This window comes from Pelodiscus sinensis, chromosome 9 (genome assembly GCF_049634645.1).
Source record: "Pelodiscus sinensis isolate JC-2024 chromosome 9, ASM4963464v1, whole genome shotgun sequence".
Taxonomy (NCBI): Eukaryota; Metazoa; Chordata; order Testudines; family Trionychidae; genus Pelodiscus; species Pelodiscus sinensis.
This window is the reverse complement of record NC_134719.1, coordinates 58,577,670-58,595,603: the sequence shown is the minus strand read 5'-3', so window position 1 is coordinate 58,595,603 and position 17,934 is coordinate 58,577,670. Positions and strand designations below refer to the sequence as shown.

Here is a 17,934-nt window from a genome sequence, read left to right as displayed (position 1 = left end):
TGCAGACTGGTGCAGGAGAAAAAGCAGAGCAGAGTGACACTGCACGAGCCTGCAGACCTAAGATGCTCAGCAGTGGTACCCGAACTTCTGGAGGTCTGGACCTCTCCCCTACAATCCAATGGCTGTTTTCCTTTGTTCTCTTAGGCGTGATGCCAGAGGCAGATCGGGGGAGAGGATTGGGATGTCTTGGAGTAGTTGACGCTGCTTTTTAGAGTGTTAGTCCTCCTCGTGCAAACAAAATCCAGCTGGAAAGTAGGAGACATGGTCTGTGTGAAAGGATCTTCGCTACGGGCTCTCCCGGTTTGCGCATCCTTTGTTTTCCCTTCCTGCTTGATATGTCTGGGTCACTGCTTCAGTGAAAATAAAGGCAAACGTCCCTTTCTTCATGACAGACCCGTTCCGCGCTCTGTGAGTGTGGAACATGGATTCCCAACATCATTCAGGGGAATCTTCCAAGGGAAATAAAGGATGCTGTAGGCACCCACGTCCTGGCATGGCATGGGGAGATGTGGGGCTGCGTAGTGTTGTAGTAGGCAGAGATGTGTATTTGCTACAGCTTTGCTGTGGAATTTGTTGTTTTTTAAAAGCCTTTCGATACAACTTGGACTCCTCCTTTTTTCCTTTGCTGCCAACCAGTGACAGTGATTGCAACCAAGCCCATTTGTTCCCAGGCAAAGGAGCAAGGAAATAAGATTAGAGAACCATTGCCGGCATCCCAGCTGGCTGCTGAACACTGAGAGTGCAGCCTGAACGAACAGAAGGGCCGAACAACCGCGCAATGGTGCAACGAAACTGGGCACAGGGCAGCCCGCATAGCCTCACCTGTCATGGAACAGCGGGCCGGTCCTCTCAGTTCAGAGCACGCCCGCCCCAGAACAACCCAGGGGCTGTATTGAGAGAGCTTCACGGCCCAGGGGAATGGGGCTGGAGTGGGACATTCTGAGGGCGAGGAGTAGGTTGGGAGCTCCCTTGTACAAGAGTCACCGCTCTCCTCTGTGCTGTTGTGCTCACAGGCCACCATGGGCTGGGAACCCTGGGGGATCCAAGGAGGAGGTTGCTGTGGGTGACAGGGGAGAGAGCCCACTGAATGCAGGACAGCGAGGAAAAGCTGGGCAAGCTGGTGGTGAGCACCAGGCCGAAGCGGGTGGACATCACCCAAACACAGAGCAGCACTGGGAATGGCACCGTAGGAGAAATGGTTCGGAGCCCGATTCACATTTATACTAGGGCCCTTTTACACCACTCTGGGCAGTGTCAATGCCGGTTACACTGGCTTGAAGGCCCCTTTGTGCTGCCCGAGTGGCGAGGAGGGGCCCTAGCATGAGGGAGAACTGGGCAAAGCTGGTGGGAGAATTAAAAGGAACACGCGCCTTTGAACCACAACTGAAAAGCTGAGGGCAAACTTCAAGCCAAACGACAAAATAAAAGCAGCCGATTGTTCTTCCCATTTGTGCTGTTTAACGCGGTAGAAAGATGACCTTGGTGTTTGGCTAGAACATTGACACCAGCTGATCCTCATGTCTCTCCGTTTGCTGGAGGAGGCAGAGGCCTTGAAAGATTTGGAGGCTCTAATTTAATCCTGTTTCGGAAGCTGCAGCTCCTCCTCTCTCCATCCCATGGGACAGGGTGAAAGGGATGAACCACTCCTCCCTTTGCCAGGGAGTAAATCCTCCAGGAGGTATAAGATATGAGGCTTTCTAGGCAGTGCTGTGTGTTGCAGCCTGGTGTGACATCACGGACTGCCTCCTCCAGCAAAGAAGGAGAAATGAAGATCTGATATTTCTAATGCAAATTAAAAAATATAAGGGAGGGGGGATGAGACCCTTTGATCCCGTCTTTGTACGTAATAAAGAAGCATTAAAGGGCAAAAATATGTCTTCCTTTGTCATTCAGCTTGAACGCATCCCATTGTCTTTTCCTCTCTGGGATGCTATGACTCCTTATGTGCTGAATTTGATGTTTGTGTGATCATATAATTGCCTTTGTTGGTCTACTGAGTAATGACAGACCCACGCTGTGGCGTGTGAGTCACCTTGGCCAAAGCACCAATGACAAAGACTCATTACCAGTGGGTTCCCCCAAGTTAAATAAGGGTTTCATTATTATTATTATTATTTTATTTATTATTAACAAAACATGTAGATGGTATCATGAGCTTTCGTGGGCACAGCCCACTTCAGATGAAAAACTCACGATATCAACTACATGTTTTGTTAGTCTTTAAGGTGCTGCTAGACTATTTGTTGTTTTTCAAGTTTTTCCTGTTACAGACTAACTCGGCTACCCCTCTGAAGATTAGTATTATTATTTGATTGGTTATTTTGATAACAATATTGCAAAGTTCAGGAGAAGAAACCCAAGTGGAAGGAGCACTCACCAACGAGTATGTACCGTGAGAAGGAAAAGAAAGGCCTGAAAAATTGCTGCATCTGTCTGTGGGGAGCATTTTTATTTGAGGATACTGGGGGGAAGTCGCAGACTTACCAAAGCCACATGATGAAACAGTGTCTTATCGTGGTTTAGAGCCTACAGTTCTCTGAATCCCTGTCTTATACTGTGAACGTTCTTGAAGCAAACACATCCCCCCTCCTCTTGGCTTGTGAATCACACGCAGGGAGGAAAATTGGCCTGGTGCTTAAGGTAGAGGACTATTGGGCAGAAAATCTCTTGGCTCTGTTTGGCGCCCTTGGGCAAGCTACTTGACAGATCAGTGCCTCAGTTTCCCCCAGGTGAAATAATACCTACCTCTCACAGATGCTCGTTTCACGAATGTGTAAAATTGATCCTTTGGGAAGTGCTGTACTGGGGCAAAGTATTACAAATATGCTCCCCACCCAGCACCTTAACAGAACGGTTTAGTAATTCCATGGGGCGGGAGTTCATTTTTTAAAAATTGGTTTTCACGTGGCCCTTGTTAGAACTGAATCTATCGGGTGGGTGTGGATGCTTTAAAATAAATACAACACACGCCTGATGTGGAGCAGGAGTGTGCTGCCTGATTGGGGGTCTTGTTCTAGACCGTTGTCTTGAACACCGGGAAATGCACTAGAGTGGAGTGATCTTGACTGAGTGCCATTAGGAAGGGTTGTTAGTAGTGGGGTATTCTGGTAATGCTCGTCACATGGTAAGTGCTGTCCATGCACCTCTGGACACAGCTCCTGCCCTGAAGAACTCATCCTGGATCAGAGCCTGCATCTCAATGTTCAGAATTGGAAACCAAGCTCAGGTACCTCTCAGCTCATCCTATTCTGGCGACTGGTGGTCAGGCTCGCATGGTTGGTAACCAAAGCTGGGTTCTTTTCTTCATGCCCCACCCTGTATTTTCCCCTTTTATTCTACTAAGAAAAAAGTATCCCCCCCAAAAAAAACTTTAGAGAGGTAAAGCGGGAGAGGTCATTTCTTTTATTGGACTAACTTTGCATTGGTAGGAGAGCCCAGCTTTTAAGTCACACAGGGTATGTCTACACTGCCACCCTAGTTCGAACTAGGGTGGCTAATGTCGGCGCTCAAATTTGCAAATTTAAATATCCCAGGCTTCATTTGCATGTTCCCGGGTGCCGCCTCATTGCAGGAGGAGTAACGGTAGTTCGAATTAGGAGCTTTAATTCAAAATACCTAGCCCATGCCACGTGTAGCCGCGGGCAGGTAGTTTGAACTACGGGGCATTTAAAAATGGCGGCACCCGGGAACTGTTTGTGAAGAGTGAAGAGTAAAGTGACCGTGATTAACCAGCCCTTAACTCAGAAGGGGTTGAAGTACGGGCCAGCATGCCACAACCAGGTAGTGCTCTAGGGGAACATGTGTAAGTGACCGGGGACTTGGGAGGTCTGAGGCCCTGCCTTTGGGAACTGGGACAGCTGATGGTGGCATCCCGTGTCCCAAGAGGCCTGAGCCTGAGCGTGCCCCCTATCTGGTCCCCGTTGGCTTAGAAACAGATTGGAAGCTATTGGGTCCAGTCTCGACGCAGCGGTGTCCATACAGTGCAGTCCTGGGCTAGGTTATGCCAGGAATTATAGACAAAGACAAAGAGGAAGCCAAAGTAATTGCTGAGGATCTGCAGCTACGTTTTCCACAAACAACTGGGGCTTCCAAGTGGCCCTCGAAGGTGGCCCCGGAAAGAGCAGCAACCCAGTGTAGGAGTTGTATAGACCTGGCACATCCTTGTCCTGGCGCATCCTTGTCCTGTGCCAGTTGGCTCTTGCAGCCAGCAATGCCACCTGAGATTCCAGCAGCAGAAGGGAATTACCAAGCCCCCTCAAACCTCTCAGACCAAGACCCCGTCCATGGCCTGGGCAGGCGTCTTCACGAACATGGCTCCATCCCCTTTCCTCATGTTTGTATTCACACTCAAGCCCTGTCAGGTGTGGACACACCTTGGCCTCTGGGCCTGACGAGTCCTGGAGCCGTGCGTGTGTCCTGCACATAGTCAGGACAATGCAACCCGACTGTCCGATGGACTCCTCCAACAGCCTCACATGGATCATTTCAGCGCGAGCTTGAGAACATGGCCAAGGGGTAATCTCGCTGCAGCCAGCCCTTTCTGCTCCACTAATTGCTCTGCCGGAGAGAAAGGCCCGGCTCCGTGCAGCCGCCTGCTCTCCCTGCGGCACTGTGCCTGAGATGGAGGGCTGATTTCCTTGACATACATTTGTATAAATAATAGTGGGGTTGTTTAACAGTTATTCTTAAAGGAAAGATGAGATAATTTCATGTTTTGATATTCTTAAAATTGATTCCCTTGAATCTGGAGCATGGTATGTATTACAGAAAGCGTTCTCTTCTCTCCTCCCTCTCTGAAAGGGCGAGGGCAGAGTCCCAGAAGAGTTGAGGAGGAGGAGGGGAAATGGGAATCCAGTTGCCATTGGGGGTAGGTTTAAAGCAGCTGAGAAGGACGTATGGGGGAGCAAAGTGATCGTGGAAAAGAGCTGGTGTAGCAAGTGGCCAAGGAAGAACATGGGGCGGAGGTCTTGATTAGTTCAGTAGAGGTCTGGGTGAATAGCTCTGGGAAAGCTTAGTCCAGGTCTATGCTACAGGGGAAGATCAAATTAAGATCCGCAACTCCAGCTACATTAATTACGTAGCTGGAGTCAGCATACCTTGATTCGAATTTCCCCACAGTCCCCAAAGCGGGAGGCCAATGGGAATAAATGCTTCCATCAGCTTCTCTTACTCCTCACAGGAGTACTGGCTGCTGACAGGGACGTCCTCTGAGTTTGATGTAGCGGGTCTTTACTAAACCTGCTCAATTGAACTCCAGAAGATCGATTGTGGTAGCATCAATTTTCTCCGGAGGGAAGACATGACCTAAGGGAAGCAAACTGGGAATGGTGTGTGGAAGCAACTTCCGTGTGGCTCAGAAAAGAAAGAGGGTGGAATCATTTCCCAAACCTGAGCAAAACCGATAGCGTGTTGTGGATCTTCACCCTGAAAAGTCTGGTGCTGCTTTGTGCATTTCACATCCCTTCTGCCCTCATTTCACTGTGTGCACAATCTCAACCAAATTACTAGATTCCAAGGCCAGATGGGCCCATTGTGCTCCCAGAGTCTAACCTGCATAACACAGGCTGGAGCACTCCCCTCAGGATTCTCACAGCCAACCCATCCCTGGTGTTTGAGCTACCGTACCTCCTTTTGACAGCTGCCCAGCCTGGACGTGTCTGTCTTCGCTTTGGAAATGCAAAGCCTCACGCTGTTCAGAGGAGAGCCGTCTCTCATTTCTGCACAGGTTCTTACACCGCGCTCATCGCCATAGTACCCGGGCATCTTGCAGGAGGGTTTTCAGCATCGTGACTAATCCCTGTCGTGTGCTACTTGTTCCCTCACCCTCTTCCTGGCCGGGGGGAGGGAGCGGAGTGCACCAGTGGAGTGTCTTGTGGTAGAGGTTTTTGAAGATTCCTTGTTCTGTAATTACATTGGAGAAGGCACCTTGCCCTTGGAGGAGTGGAAGGTGATAAGGTTTGTGATGGTCCTTAGTTCCTGGGGGAGTTCAGTCTGGGGCCACCCCCAAGAAGGTCTCGTCTCCTACCGGCTTTGCCCTTATTGTGCTAGAGGAGTGTCGTGTTGACTGCTGTCTTCATCCCAGAGGTCAAAGGATCTTTTAGGTGCCCTACACCCGGGCCGTGGCACTAAAGACTGAGACATTGAACTGTGATTAGCTTCTTCTATGGGAAGCCATTGTAGGGAGCAGAGGGCAGGTCTGATGGGCAGAGTGGCGGTGGAGGCATTCTGCCATGCTCTGGGCTAGTTGGAGTGTCTGGGCACTGGAGGGTTCATGCCCACGTCTATTGCCTTGCTGAACCCCAGCCGAGAGGCGACGAAGGCGTGAATCCCTGAGGCCAGCTCTGTTGCCTGCCAGGGTGGGACCGAGTTCTCCTCACCAGCTGGAGATGACAGCAGCACCTGCAAACAATGCTTCCTAAGCAGGAGCTTGGCATCGGTGAGGAATCCAGGAGCAGCCCTCAACTACAGACAAAATTGACTCCTTCGGGGCGTGCACCTTCAGCCATTGAGAAATGGGCCCTCTTTCTCCTTGGAAACAGCTCTGAGCTGGCTGGCTTGCTTTCTCTCACTCTCTTCCACGTGCACACACGCAAACTTTCCCCCCTGTGCGATTTCTGTGAAAGGAGGCTTGTCGCTGACCTCCCCGTCTGTGTGGCTCTCCTTCAGCCTGGCGCCCTTGTTGTGCTGTTTGCCAAGGAACAAAGCAGCCGCTGGCTCTTTTGTACTTCGCCCATTATCCAGTTCTGATTCTGCCTTCCCCGGGGGTCAGGTTCCTTTGAGACACCAGCCTGTGACTGTGCCATCCACAGCTCTGTGCCGGGGATCGAAAATAGAAGCAGAGTTTCCTAAGGAATAAGAGGCATCGGGAAGTAAGATCAGGTGAACTCACCCTTACCTGGCTGGCTGCTTTGCAAAGATCCATGCCACGTATCCGGCAACAGAGCAGTCGCCCAGACGGGAGGCTGTTTGGATGTCTAGGCCTGTAATACCTCATGTCCCAGGGAGAAATGTCAGGTAATCAGAGCATTACTATCACTATTCAGGTAATCAGAGCTCCTTCTTCCTTTATCTGATCTATTGGAGTTGGCTAAAGCACCTTTCGTCATGTGATCTAAGCTCTACCCAGCTCGGCTCATCACCCCCAAGTGATTTCTTTTACCCAAATGTTCACAGAAACACGAGCTGTCCCTTAAAAATCAACACTGCTTCCCCTTTCTTTTGTGTGGCTGTTCATAGGGGTGCCTCCAAAGCCAGGCGCCTGGCCAGCAGCTGCGGCTGTTCAGCTGCCGAGCAAAGAATAGGGTAAAAGTACCTGACAGGCCAGCTTTCACGGGGGAGACCAGAATTCACAGTCTGTGGTGCATTTTCCATGGCCACCAATTTGGTAGGAGCCTGATATGGCTGTTAGGAGTGTGGACAAAGCCCTGACTGACCGACACAGCTAGTGTAGACGCTGCTTACGCCAGCAAACGTCCTTTGGCTGAGGTAGCCCATTCCCTTCACTGGTTAGGGCAGTTCTGGCAAAGGAACGCTTGTAGGTAAGAAGCTGCTTCTACATGAGGCAGGTTTGCTGGCATAACTCTGCCAGGATTTCCGTACCGGAAAGTCCTTTGAAGTAGAGACAAAGCCTTACTTTGCGGACTGAGCTGGTATAAGTCAGAACAGCAAAAGCAGGTCCTGCCGGCTTGAGTTGCATTTACACTTGCAGAGCTTCACAGGTAAAGTTACAGGGGTGGGGCCGAGGGCAGCCACCCCTCAGTGCTGCCCGGAGTGCGCCACGCTGCCCCCCACAGCCCTTAGAGCCACTTGGAGCGTGGCGCTTTGGTGGCAATTGAACGGACCCAGGGTTCTGGGCAGCAGTGGTAGCTAGGAACCCTGAGCTCTTTAGAATCACCAGGCCCCGGACACTTGCCCCTTTTACTCCCTTCTCCGTGGTTGGCAGGCCTGCCTCTACCAGTATAGTTAAAGTGGCACAAATTTGTAGACAGAGCCCTTAGGCCGAAGTCCTCTCTTCTGCTACTGTCTGCAAAGCCTCACCGATCCCGAACACCGGTTGTGAGAGAGGCCCTTTATGAACCGAAACCAAGCAGCGTTTGCCCAGGCTCAGCAAGAAACAGCCACGTGACTTAAAATCCTATACCTCCTCCGCTGACAGTGACACCTGCCTGTGCCCTGGCGTCGTAACCGCAGAGACGGCTCTCTTGCTACGCGGCCAGTTGCTGAGTTTGTTGAGACTAAACCTTGAATTCCTGGGCAGCCGTGTGCTAGGCAGGGGAAGGCTTTGCCTTCCCAAACTGCAAGCCTAGCCCCGCCCACGCTCCGCCCCCAGAACGCCTACGATAGGCATACTGAGGCGGGCTGTTGCTGCCTCCAGGGCCTGCCCTCCTGCTCTCCTGGCCTGGGAGGCTGGAGCCATGCACCTGCCCGCCCTTCTCGTGCTCCCCTGTGTTGGGGGCGGGGCCTCAGAAGAAGGGGCGGGGCCTCAGCAGAAGGGGCGGGGCTGGGCTACCTTCACCCACTGCTCATGTTTGAATTTCAAGGAGCTCTAGGTTTTGTTCGCCCGCTGCTCCCTGACTATTGTGGAACAAAAGCGACAGGAGGGAAGGCTAATTAACAGCTAAACAGATTAAGACGGTAAGAGACATAGTGAAGCAATGAGAATGAATCACTCATCTGAGTGGCCACTTGACTCTGCTCTGTGAGGCCCTGTAATTAATTTACTCTTATCACGCTAACCTTTTGTGCTCTGCTTCCGAGCGCTGCTTTGCATTATGAAGCGGGTGCCCCCATTTTTCTCACATCTCTTTGGCCAGTGACTAATGTTGTGCAGCTCATCGAGTGCACACTGTTCAGAGCGGGAGGACAGGTGAAAATGAAGTAGCCTGGCGTTAAGGTGGAGGGGTGGGAGAGAGTGGGCAAGAGCAGGTGAAATGGGGGACGTAGGGAGGCGGTGGTCAGACGCGTAAACCAGAAAGAGAGCTGGTAGGGGAGGAGGTGTGGGTGTGACATTTGAGGGAGGGGGATCTGGGTGTGACGTCTGAGGGAGGGGAGTGTGGGTGTGACATTTGAGGGAGGGGGATGTGGGTGTGACGTCTGAGGGATGTGGGTGTGACGTCTGAGGCAGGGGTGTGTGGGTGTGACGTCTGAGGCAGGGGTGTGTGGGTGTGACGTCTAAGGGAGGGGGATGTGGGTGTGACGTCTGAGGCAGGGGCATGTGGGTGTGACGTCTGAGGGAGGGGGATGCGAGTGTGACGTCTGAGGGAGGGGGATGCGGGTGTGACATCTGAGGCAGGGGAGTGTGGGTGTGACATTTGAGGCAAGGGAGTGTGGGTGTGACGTCTGAGGGAGGGGGGTGTGAGTGTGACGTCTGAGGGAGGGGGATGTGGGTGTGACGTCTGAGGCGGGGTGTGTGGGTGTATCGTCTGAGGGAGGGATGTGTGGGTGTGACGTCTGAGGCAGGGGAGTGTGGGTGTGACGTCTGAGGCAGGGGAGTGTGGGTGTGACGTCTGAGGCGGGGTGTGTGGGTGTATCGTCTGAGGGAGGGGTGTGTGGGTGTGACGTCTGAGGCAGGGGAGTGTGGGTGTGACGTCTGAGGCGGGGTGTGTGGGTGTGATGTCTGAGGGAGGTGGGCCTCTTCTTCTCTGCTTGACTCCCCTGGAAGTAACTGCCCCTTCTCCTGTCTGTGATGGTTTCACTGATTGGCTGGCATCCGACTTCAAGAATGCAAAGTGGTTGAATATTTGCTCTGAGGGAAGATGGATGTAACCTCTTCCCCCCACCCCTGATCATCTTAAAGGGCTACGTCTAGACTGCCCCCTCTATGCAAGAAAATATGCAAATGAGGTGAAGCGGTGAACATCGCTGCATCTTATTGGCATCCTTAGTGAGCCGCCATTTTTGCGTGAGGGGCTTTTGCGCAAAACCCCCCTCTTGCGCAAGAGCTGTTCTGCCGCTTTTTTTCAGGAAGAACGGCTCCTACATAAGAGGGGGGTTTTGCGTATAAAGGAGCCGTGTAGACAGCTCCTTTTTGCACAAAAGCCCCTTGCGCAAAAATGGTGGCTCATTAAGTATGCAAATGAGGTGCGGCAATATTCACCGCTTTGCCTCATTTGCAGATTTTCTTGTGCAAGAGGGGGCAGTCTAGATGTAGCTTCAGTATGAGGAAGATTGCACCTTGCAGTGTGGCCTTTGGATGAGGCTGGTTGCGGTCAGTCTGTGATGGACTTCATCAGCTTGCCCCCAGTCAAACCAACGGGACGTGACGGATGTGTGGAAAGAAATAAACTGGGGTCGCATGTGCCCCCCAGCTGGGGGAGGGGGCACAAGTGGCCCAATTTTGCAAACTTAGGAGCCATGGCCAGGAGCAGCACGCACTGCGCAAAAGAGAGAGAACTGATCCAGACAGGATTGGTTTAGGTTGGCCTCAGCACGACTTCAGCAGCATGTTTTGTGCTTTGGTGGTAGGGGACACGTTACCCTCCCACCTCCGTGGTGTTGCCCCGTTGTCATGTGGCTAAGGCAGTCCTGCACCTTTACATCCATATCCCGCAGGGCTGTGATGAGGGCTATTCAGAGAATCAGTGTGCAGTGCATGGATCACTTAAAAGCGCTACTCAAGGGCTGCGCAGGATCATGATGATAATACATGGGCAGAAAAACCTCGCAGCACAAGGCGGAAAAACCTGTGACACGCACCTCCTCTTTCTGACCAGCAATAATGCGTGCAGGATGTCTGCATGTATTACTATGCCTTCTCCCTTTGTTTAATTAGGGTTCTTAAAGTGTGAACAAAAGTTCTGCATATTATAATCTCCTCCCAGCTTTGTAAGTTTCTGGCTGTGTCTTGTATTCAATCAATGCAGTGGGCCAAGTTTTTCTGGGAGTGTTGATTGGCACCACTTTTCTGAAGCCAACGGAGCTGCGCCAATATACACAGCGGAGTGTTTGGCCTTGTATCTCTCGTCAACTGGATGTGAGTCATCCGGTTGTATGTGGCTACTCTCCAAGCCAGCCTGACTTCTGATGGGCTTTCAGTGACGGTGACAAGTGGGATCCAAAAGAATTCCTGGTAATTTCTCTCCCTTAACTTGTTCTCCGAGATCAACGTGTGGAGCGATTTCCAAACAGCCTTCTGCCCCCGTAAAAGATGTCTGGCACGCACGCTCATCTGGTGTCTCTTTTCTCCGGGATCTGGGCATCCATTCTGCATGTACTTGAAGCAAGACCATAATGTTTTTTTTTCTCTTATGAGCAAGAATAAGTTGATTAGTTTCTTAGACTCACAGAATCCTAGAATTGGAAGGGACCTTAAGAGGCCACCGAGTCCAGTCCCTCACGGCAGGACCAGCCATTTTGATGACTGTGTAATGCCCCACAAAACGGAGTTGATTGAGGGTTTTCTCCAGTTCTGTCCAATGGTGTAGCCAAACTTTCTTTTCACTCCTGGCATCTTGCTCCTGACTTGAACGTTCACTGTTCACCCGAATCTGGTCCCTCAACCTCACTTTCCTCTGTGCAGCGTAGGGATGTAAATGACCATTAAAACAGTTAACCAGTTAAACAATTAAAATGATATCGGTTAATTGTGGGTGGGCTGGTGCAGAGCAGCTGGGGATGGGGGTCCCGCCAGCCCCATGGTCCCACTGCCTCTGTGGGGCAGGGGTCCTGCCTGCCAGGCACAGTGGAGGCTGCTCCAGTTCTGCCCGCCGCAGCTGGGGTCCCGGCAACCAGCTTGCCATGGGCAGGCAGCTGCTCCAGGCTGGCCCTAGTGGCTGACTGGTCCAACTGGGTGGGGGTTGCTCCAGGCTGGGCCCCTGCAGGTGGGGTCTTGCCATCCAGGCCACCATGGCTGGCCGACCACTGGGGTTTGGACAGATCCAAATGAACCTAATGCTTACCAGACAACCGGTTAACCTTTTACATCCCTACTTTCCAGGTCTTTCATCTCCTGATGTCTGAATGTCAAGTCACAGAAGGTGAGCATTCAAAATCTCAACCAAGCTGGCTTCCCCACCTCTTGTTTTTATTGGCTGAGAGTCTGAGCAAGGAACCGCTGGCAGGGTTAACCACCCTGGAGCAGAGCCAGGAGAAAGTAACATTTGGCTGCTTGGCATTTATAGTCAACCTCGCCCAATGCTCTTGACTCATATTCCTTCCCCCGATCACTGCAGAGGCAGGAGCAGTAAACGGCAGCATCTTCTATTTGTAATCCCTGTTATCTTCCAGGCACCGTACTACCACAGGCTGAGGAGGTACCATATGTCTGAGAGCAGTCCTCCTAAAAAAATTTGTCCGATGGCTCTCAGTTTTATTGAGGCATTCCCCTGACGCACAGCTTTGGCCCTGAGCTTTCCTGACACAAGTGCCACATAAATACCCTGTTAACATCAATAACCGTGTCCAGCCAAACCATTCAAATTAGCTTTGTCAAAGCCCATATGACCTTTATTACCAGGGGTTATTCCCCAGAAATTCTACTGCCAGGGAATCCTGCTCCCTTGTAATGGGACTACACTTTTACGCAGACTGTGATTTCAACTGTGGCAAGTGAGTATAAATCCCGACAATGTCACACTAACCCATAACAAGGATTGTTGACGGGAAAAGGTGCCTCCCCCCAAAGGCAAACTAAAGTCCAGACAAGAAGAGCTACTGATCTAACTCCAGGAATGTGTTAAGCGCCTGCCTGGGTTTTAAAACCCACCGTCACTAAACCCAAATGGGTGTGTGGGAAATGAGGCCTATTGAAGGATACAAAAAGAGGAGGACGGACTCTTCTGCCCACCACTCCCTTTTGGGGGCTTGACAAGGAAAGCGACTTTTGAAGAAAAGCCGACGATTGTGCTGCTGGCTGGGTGAAAGAGAAGGGGAAGGCGTGAGCTTCGCTGTCATGGCTGCCACCCCACCCTGTTCTGCCTCAAGCTCCTTCAGCCTGCTCGTAATCAATGCCCCGACCTGAGCGGGCCAGACAGTAGGAGCCAGGAACCAAACCACCTTCCCCAGCTCCAGCTAAATCCCAAACCTCATCTGGGATTTGAGACTTTGTCTGATCCCCCCTCCCGTGTATCTTTTTCCGTCCCTACTTTATTTCTTTCCTGTCTCTCCTTCTTCCTTCTCTCTAAGGGTAGGACTGCCCTAGGCAGCTTTTAGCAACGGGGCTGTGTTGACATAGTCCTGTCGCTAACTGTCAGCACAGATGAGTACTGTTTAATTCCACCCTAATGTGCGGGTTTTGCTTTATCAGGAGAGTGCCCCTGTTCTTCGTGGGGGGGTTTCAAGCACCTCTGAATGCCAAACATTTTGTCAGGCCAGTATAAGTGAAGACATAGCCTTAGAGTCTGGCTGAGCCGGCCAAGACTGCATATTTTGCAACACTGCTGTGCGCCTGTGATTAGAGAAGCAGGTAATGAAATGAAATCAAACAGCTGATGCTGGGCTGAGTTTGCCAGGTCTCAGAGTGGCTGATCAGACCATATGCTGGGTCTGTGTTTTCTCATCAGTGGGGTTGCAAGCGAAAGTCAATGCCAGACACAGAAGCTGCATTTTCTGTTGCCGCGGTTGTTTCCTTTCCCTTTGTGGGTGTGTTGTTTTCTAGGAAACGGGGTCAGACTTGGACAGCAGCAATGACAGCCCCAGCCCATATTAACTATTTTTTTTCTCTTTTCCCCCAAAAGGACGTTATGTCCTACATGAGCAAACCGGCACCAGGCTCCATGGACACTGGGAACGCTCCCGGTTCTAGGTCTTCCTCCAGCAGACCTGCTGGGCTACCTCAGGGTTACTCTTCTCAAGTGTCTGAGCAAGACGCCTTGAATTCAGGCAACCACGTGGCTCATCTGTGTCCACAAGCATGTGAGACTGCAGGGCTGGAAGTACAATGTCCCGGTTTATCAAGGTCATCGGTCTGCTCCAGCACAGATCCAGCAGCAGACTTTGATGCGTCTTGTTGCCTTTGATGCCCTGGAGTCTGAAAGTGACGAGCCGCCAGAGATCTTAGTTGCTAACAATCCAGAGTTGGGCACGCCGGTCGCTTTTCCTTTGCTGCCTCTTTGCTGGGATCTGGATGCTAGATTCATATTGCGGAAACATTTTGCTGTAGCCCTTGTCCAGCGTGTCAAGGTGTTCACGAAGGACGGCTGTTCCCAGCTGTCTGCCTCGTGTCTCTGGCCGTCCGCATGCATCCTGGGGTCTGTGTTGGACTTTTTAACAGGTGCTATTGGGAATGCCAAGGGGAAGTGGATTGCTCAATAAGCCATCCTCCAGCCAGGGACAAGCCTGGTCCGTGACCAACAGGGGAAGTCTCATCAGGGCGCTCCCGAAGGTACAGAAAATGCGATGCAGCACTCAGTGGCGTCTGTATCGGCGCAGCTGTTCTAATGTAGTTTCAGCCCCTTTCTCCGAGGCATCTGTCCAGAGCGCCTCTAAATTGCTTCGTGGACGGGGCTGCCTTTCATCTCTTGGCCACAGCCCCCGTTGCAGGGCATGAAGTGGCATCTCTGCGAACATTGTCTCTTGCTCATTATTTACCAGGGGTGTTTGCATCTCAACCCCATGGATTGCTCTCACCCAGAACTTCCCATTCCAGGGCTCCTTGAATCAGAGTTGTGCTAAGGGCCAGGCTTGACTGTGTATTTGTAACTGCGACTTCTCCTTGAGCTTCCCCCTCTTTCTACAGGCCTGTGGCGGATGGGCGCATGACGTCTGAACCTCACAGCGGCTTTACCCCCGGCCAGGCATGGGATGGGGCTGTTGATTTGGGATACCGAGAAGGATCTTTCTCCATCTGTTATGGTAGTGGGACCTCTAAGCCCACGAGAGTTTCCTCTGGCCCTCCTCCCAGTGGGAACACTTATTCCTAGCGAGATCCATTAGGAATATTGTGCTGGGAATCGTGCCGTCGGCAACCTCCACTTTTCCTGACGCCCCTCCTCCTTTCCTTTGGGTCAAGCTGCTATTTCCAAATGACCTTGACGTTTTCTGTGACTGCTGTGAGGCCACAGGGCCAACCAGGGGAGAGCTAGCCCCCCTCACCTGGGTCAACTGGTGGCGTGTGGGTCGCGTGCCTATCTGCTTCCTCCAGCGATTCAAGCAAGGCACCCAGTGGCATTTCTCTCCTTGGTTGTAGCGTGGTGGCTTGTCGATCGCATGGGATCTATTCCAAACGGGCCCAGGGTGGGGCAGTGGCTGCCCCATGCCGCGGGGAGCAGAGTTACTCTGGATGCAAAGGTTTGGCCTGGTGACCTCAGAGCTGAGGGTTCAGATTCAGGAGCAATTCACCCAACTCCAGCCAGCCTCCCCACTCCGCTACGGCTCCTCATCCCTGCTGCTCACACACACAATCAGTCCAGCCCTGTGCTGCCATTCCTGCTACCTGCCAAGAGTCAAGACTCAGAGCCCTCTTGATTTTGATGGGAAACTGGAAAATTAGTAGCTGACAGGCTGGATAGAAGCAGTGTGTCTGCTTGTGTAGCCCACACACCTGCTGGCTGTGGCGCACTGTCCCATGCAGCGGCACTGAGACCACTCCCAGAGAGCGAATGACTTTGCTCTACAGCCCTTAGCTGGGAGCTAGCTGGCTTTTAATTCACACTGTAGAACAGTGTTTCTTAAACTTTTTAGGACCGAGGAACACCAAACAATAATTTTTTTTTTATGAGGAACACCAAGGATTTTTTGTTGAGGGGGGTAAAAAAAGTTGGGGGGAGATTTATTGAGCACAAAAAAAAAGTTGCCTGCCCCTTTAAGGGCGGCCATTTTGAACTCTGTTGTTCTCCGTGGCACACCAGTGTGCCGTGGAACACAGTTTAAGAAACACTGCTGTAGAGGCTCATGCACCAAGCTCCAGAGGTCCCAGGTTCGGTTCCGCCTGTCGGCATTACACATGCATGTTTGTAACCCAGCTTCTTCTCCAACCCCATCACTAAATCCACTCCCTTCACTGCCTGATGGGGAAGTTTGCTTGTTAAGTCAGCGTAAGTTTCCTGACAAGGCTCTGTTGCTGCTGTAGCACAGGGTCTTTCTAGCTTGCTGGTTTCAATATGCAATGCAGCAGGTTTTGCTTCACCCAGGTTCGGTTGCCGAGCTGTGTCGGTGCCTCAGTTGCAGTGCTCAGGTAGCTCTGGAGGGGCTGCTTGCCTGGAGGAGCCTGTCCTGCAGTCACTTGTGGGAGTCTGGAAGAGCTATTCCTCCATGCTAGCGGTTCTTCCCTTTGTTACCTATACTAGTTGTTTATGCAGCTCCCAGTCACCAATGGGAGGCAGTTGCTAAAAGGCCTTTCCATTGTCGGGATACTCTGGTGCTATAAGAATGGCCATACTGGGTCAGACCAAAGGTCCATCTAGCCCAGTATCCTGTTTGCCAACAGGGGCCAAAGCCAGGTGCCCCAGAGGGAATGAACAGAACAGGGAATCATCAAGTGATCTATCAGCTGTCACCCATTCCCAGATTCTGACAATCAGGCTAGGAACACCGTCCCTGCCTATCCTGGCTACCAGCCATTGATGGACCTAGCCTCCATGAATTTATCTAGCTCTTTTTTTGAACCCTTTCAAAGTTCTTATCTTCACAACATCCTCTGGCAAGGAGTTCCACAAGTTGGCTGTGCATTGTGTGAAGAAACCCTTCCTTTTGTTTGTTCCTAATTTCATTTGGTGACCCCTAGTTCTTGTGCTCTGGGAACAGGTAAACTATGCCTTATTCACTTTCTCCACAGCAGTCATGGTTTTATAGACATCCATCAGTCTCCTCTTTTCTAAGATGGAGGCCCCAGGGCGGGAGGGATAAGGGACGCCCTGACGGTCAGGTGGTGGGCCGAGTTCTTTTTAATCTCTCCTGAGATGGCAGCCGTTCCAAACCCCTAGCCATTTAAGTTGTCCCTTTCTGCTTTTTCCAGTGCCAAGATATCTTTTTTTGAAATGAGGTGACCGCATCTGCACATAATATTCAAGATGTGGGCGTACCATGGATTTATACACAAGCAATAAGATAGTCTCTGTCTTCTTCTCTATCCCTTTTTGAATGATTTCTACTGTTCTGTTTGCTTTTTTGACTGCTGCTGCATGTTGAGAGGATGTTTTCAATTGCATTCTCCACAGTGACTCCAAGTTCTCCCTCTTGAGTGGCAATGGCTAATTTAGTGCCCATCAATTTGTACGTATAACCGGGATTGTTTTCCACTGGGCATTACTTTGCATTTATCCACGTTAACATTCATTTGCCGTGTTGTTGCCCTCGTTGTGTGAAATCCTTTGGAACCTCTTCACATCTGCTTTGGACTTCACTCCCTTGCGCAGTTTAGTGTCACCTGCAAATGTTGCCACCTCACTGCTGACCCCTTTCTCCCGATCCTTTATGAATGTGTTGAATCGGATGGGTCCCAGTACGGACCCTGGGGGGACACCCCAGTGACCTCTCTCCACTCTCCCTTTATTTCTACCCTTGCTTCTCAGACTGCTCCTTTGCCCGGATGAGAAGTCAGTGTGCAGCCGCGGGTGTGGCCTGGCTTTCTGAGCGGGCAAATGCGCCGTAGCTGTTGCTCCTTCTCTTGTGGCCTGCCCAGCCCTGCAAATCATGGCCACGTGCCCAGGCCCACACAGAAACCCCCAACCGCGGAGCCCACAGCACTGCCACAGGCGCAGGGGCTCACGCTCTCGGCAGGCAGACAGCGCCACCTACTGTCGCAGATGCAGGTTGAAGTTTTGTCCCGCACCCTCCTCATCTGCCACCGGCTTGCGGGAGTGGGAGCAAGTTGGCGACCGTCTGGCTCTTGGGAGAGCGAGCGTGGGGAGGAGGGAACATTTGGAGCAGGCCGGACGAGACCTCTACCGCTGTTGCTGCAAAGTCTGAGCCAGTGGTTAAGTTCGATTTAGGCAGGAATTTGGGGTCCCCTTTCCCACCCAAGTGAAGGGACGCAGTGAAAATCAAGATGGGGATCCC

The 17,934-nt window shown here is 51.7% G+C and overlaps 1 protein-coding gene across 1 annotated transcript in view; it reads left to right on the top strand.

The window, feature by feature from the left end:
* Window positions 1–11,933: 11,933 nt before the first annotated feature.
* The window catches only part of CACNA1E (calcium voltage-gated channel subunit alpha1 E), a 264,347-nt gene continuing 258,346 nt past the window's right edge, over window positions 11,934–17,934 (top strand). Inside the window, exon 1 of the mRNA XM_075936805.1 lies at window positions 11,934–11,975. The gene's annotated coding sequence lies outside the window, so the exon portion shown is untranslated. The remainder of the gene's footprint in view (window positions 11,976–17,934) is intronic.